Raw genomic sequence first — 4,848 nt, 5'->3', positions numbered from 1 at the left:
TATATTTGTCTTGTTGCATTCTGTAGGCAATTCAACACTACCATCAGCTTTAAACAGTCATTACTTTAACACACACTTCATTAGTTTAGGCGTCAGACAGACAATCAATGAAATGAGATACAAAGAAGCAGTAAGACACATACAATATACATTCTGAACGGTTTATTGACTTATTTTACAAACTGCAGTCATCTTGCGTGAGATGTGCACACTGAGCACTAGATCTGCTCCAGTCATCTCTACCCATCACTAAAGGGCCATTTGCTAACACTATGATGCCTTCTTAACTCACTAAACATGCAGCTGTCGGGTTCCTACATGGTTTGCAAAGTGTGGCATTTTTGTAAATATGAAATTTCAACATCATTAAGGATTTTTAACACTTGAAATGCTTTGTCAGAAAAGGACTAACAAAGAATTGTATCCAATGTTGCAACACAATTGAATTTAAAAGAGACTACATCCAGTGTTAAGATAAGCCATTTTTGATATTTGGGATGAGCATTGACAAAGGAAGGCACTGTTTCTAGAAAAAAGACTCATGCACTCTTCGTCTATGAATCAGGCATGCAGGTTGCAAAATGAAAAATAAATTGTGTGATGATAGTATATAATATCTGATCATATAAACATGAAATGCATCATCTGAATTTAAATAAGCAATATGACAGATATGAAAATAGCAGTTATGAGAGAATGCAGCATAAAAATAAAGCAATAGATAGCATTTCATTTGTATTTAATCTGATGGCCATCCTGCGTATTTATGAACAGTTATAAACTTAATTAGGGATGTAACGATTCAACCGTGTGTCCCATTAAAAAAATCGATTCTGAATCGCCAGGCTGCGATTCTTTGTTTCATGCACAGCTTGTGCGTGTACTACGGCATTTGGTCAGTAGGAAGTCCTCCTTATCAATCTAAAATCATAACGAGTCGGAGTCGTTCATAACGTGCATTTAAAAAGCAACAATCGTTAAACTAAATCATTTAAAATATTCTTAACTATCATGAAAATACCTGAAACAATTTGGAGAATAGTGATATAAATATTCCTGTAGACATTTCCTGTAATAGTGTTCGTAATGCTACTTCTTCTGTGGCACAAAGGGAGTTTCTGTACGGGAGCGCCCCCTGGCGTTCGGATGTGCCTGGATTTCACCGTAATTAATTAATTGAGAAAACGCGCATTTGCACAGTTAATCTTTACACCCCTACAATATATCAATAATCTGTCTTAAAATCTTTAGATTTTCTGCAAGTTGCAAGATCACAAGCTTTTGTGAAACATTTTAGCCTTTCAGATTTCAATGTGAATGATTGATTTGTGAAGGAATGAAGGTTTTTTGCATGCAAGGACTTATTGAAGATGCTCGGATTGATGCAAATGTTTAATGATTGTGATGAAAGCTTGTTGCAACTGGGCACAAGTGCTTTTGAAGACAAAAGACAAGTGCTGAAAAATTTACATTTTGAGAGTTTATGTTGGCCTTGTGTTCTTGCATGATTTAATTTTCAGTACTTCGCAATTAAAACATAATTGTAGCTACATTACTGTAAGTGAGTGGATTTACCATTAGGTGGTGCTGACAGACACAATTATGTACATATAAATATGATCTGTAACTGTAGATGTGTATTAAGTATAACTTTATGATTTGACCACACTTAAATAATACTTTGTTTTGTAACAATACATAAAATCAGAACAAAAAGGTTCACTGCAAAACTAAAATGTTTATTTATCATTATTATCAACCACATGTTTGAATCCCCAATGTCTTTCTTTATTCTGTAGAACCTTAACTTTTTTGGGTGTTTGGGTTTTCTGTTCACTATTGACGTGATGGTGATCGAGGTAGCTGGTCTTCACGGGTCCACTTAGATCCGAAAACCCGAGGTCCATTTATTTTAAAGTACACGAGACCCGAGCGGGTTCGGGTTTAAAAGTCATAATAATGTATAATAAGGTATAATAATAGCAGCAACGGGTCTTGTGTCATTTAAAATAAATGTGTTTTTGCTGATCAGACCCGAGACGACCTGAACTCTCTCGCGTGTGTGCACAGATATCCTTTACAAACCCCTCCTCTGTTTGCCAAGAGTGCTTGTGACATTGCGTGGCTGGCAGTAGGTTAATTTTCGTTGACACACACCTGTCAATCTATTTTAAAGGTGGGGCACATGATTTTTAAAAAACACTTTGGAAAAGGGAGTCGGGCCAAGCACCAAAACACACTTCAACAGTAAGGTGCTGTGTGTGGGGCGGGTCTATCAAATGAAGGTCCAGATTCTATTGGGGTAGGGGCATATTTGTTTAGGTGATTTCAAATGTCAACATTGGCTTTCAGAGATCATGCACCCCGCCTTTAAATTGACATTTTAGCGGTTAATTCAGTGGGCCAAATTTGTTGCGAAGCCACTGGGGTTTCTGTCTTGACTGGTGCATGCAGGGCTGAAGACTGCACACATGCCGTTTACATTTAGGTCCAGTCTGGTTTGGGTCGGACTCGGGTATAATTTTCTTGGGTTTGTCTCGGGTTGGGTCTTTCTTAAAATATATATGCACGTTGGGTTTGGGTGAAAAGTGTTAAATATATGGCACTCGACTTGTGTCCCTGTGAACCGCAAGTCACAATCGACTTTACCTCCATGTTGTGACGTATTTCCGAATGAAACACAATAGGTGTGTTCGACTTCATGCAGCGCTGCGCAGATCGAGCAGCATGCCGGTTAGAAATTTTGTCCGACTTGAGCTGCCGCTAAAGGCATGTGACTGTGACATATAATTTAAAAGTACCGTGAGAGCGTTTCGAAAGCCAACGCAGCCTCTCCATAGCGGCTGCATGGAGTTCTGATGACGACACAGCTCTTCGTGATTGGTCGCCTTACTGATGACAACGAGCACATGCGTTTCATGTTTAATCCAATACGTCACTACAGCAAGCAGCAGGTGTCCAACTTGATGGCCAGCCAACTCGTCGATCCGTCTTGCGCAGCGCCGCATGAACTCAAACACACCTAATTTCATGCCAGAAACAGAGTGGGCGTGGCTTGTGTTTTCCACTGTGCTTTGATTGTATATCGAAAAGTAGGCATTTAATTTAGAAATGGAACTGACCCTTGGAAGGGGCAGAGTTAGCGGATGCTCCCGCCCAAGCCGATTAAACCAATGTCATCAGAGCATGATCACCACTAGAGGGCGGAAGTACATTTTCAAATTTTGCTTGAACTTTATAAAGACACGTGAAATTTGTAAGCTTTCTTTTGTGCATATCGCTGTTTTTCAGGTTGTTAAAAGTAATCATCGTAAAACTTCATAGACAGAGAGAATGTGCACTGAAAGAGTGGCACAGGTCAGGAATTTCATCAAATAATCCATTATATTTTTTTCACAATGTTGTATACCCTCAGGACACTTAAAGTATATGGCGAGTTATTTGTTTAACCCTTTGAAGCTTGAAGAGGCATTTACCTATGGAGGACCACAAGAGTCATGCAAATGTAATAAAGAACTTCAATATTTAATAACTACCTGGACAATAAAAATAGCAATTAATAGATTTGTTTAAAAATTCATTAATTAATCTATAAATAAATAGACAAGGTTACAAAAAAATCATTATGTAACATTTTATTAGGCAATAAAAAGTGAGATTATAAAAATAACCTAGAAATGAAATATTAATCCATTAATAAATAGTTCAAATTAATATAACAATTTACAAAAACAACATAAAACACTCAATAAGTTCATCATTTTAAATTGCATTTATAAATTCTTTATTTAATAATGGAAATTCAAAATGTATTACAAAAAGTGATTTAAAAAGAGAAATAAATAACTGGATTTATAAATTGAACTACAAATACTGGTTTAAATAGGCGTTTAAAAGTGCATTTCAGTTTTAAATTTCTGTTTTATTTTTCCCAATGGTTCTCTTTATTCTTTTCGCTATTCGATTTGCTTTTCGTTTTAGTCTCTCTATTTAGCTTTTCCGTGACTCTTTGGGTCCTTGCAAATGGTCAAATGAGAAATGCAAATTAGCTATGGCCAGGTGGATGTAACAAGCTCGCTGATTGGCTCTGATTGTACTTCATGCGCAGATTTATAAATCTCGGATAAGGACCCAAAGAGTCACGGAAAAGCTAAATAGAGAGGCTAAAACATAAGCAAATCGAATAGCGAAAAGAATAAGGAGAACCATCGGGAAAATGAAAACAGAAATGCCCTTTTAAATGCCTAATTTAAACCTGTATTTGTAGTTCAATTTATAAATAAAATGATGAACTTATTGAGTGTTTTATGTTGTTTTTATAAATTGTTATATTAATTTGAACTATTTATTAATGGATTAATATTTCATTTCTACATAATTTTTATAATCTCACTTTTTATTGCCTATAAAAATGTTACATAATGATTTTTTGTAACTTTGTATATTTATTTATAGATTAATTAATGATTTTTTAAACAAATCTATTAATTGCTATTTTTATTGTCCAGGTAGTTATTAAATATTGAAGTTCTTTATTACATTTTGCATGACTCTTCTGGTCCTCCATATTTACCATCCACTTAGTAACCCGAAATGTAAAACGTAACCATTTTTTAAAATCTGCATTTAGGTTCTGAAGAACAAAGAAAGATATTGAGGGTGCAAATGGCATGAGGGTGAGTAAATAATGATAAAGTTTTTGTTTTGTGGTGAACTATCTATTTAATGTATAGATAAATTAAGGAAAAATACATACGCTGTGATGGGGTAATACGTTTTAACCTGATGAAATCAACTCCAGATACTGTAAGATCTGAGCAACACCCTCATAGACAAGAGACACTGACA

The sequence above is a fragment of the Paramisgurnus dabryanus genome, chromosome 2 (genome assembly GCF_030506205.2).
Source record: "Paramisgurnus dabryanus chromosome 2, PD_genome_1.1, whole genome shotgun sequence".
NCBI lineage: Eukaryota > Metazoa > Chordata > Actinopteri > Cypriniformes > Cobitidae > Paramisgurnus > Paramisgurnus dabryanus.
This window is presented reverse-complemented; position numbering follows the sequence as displayed.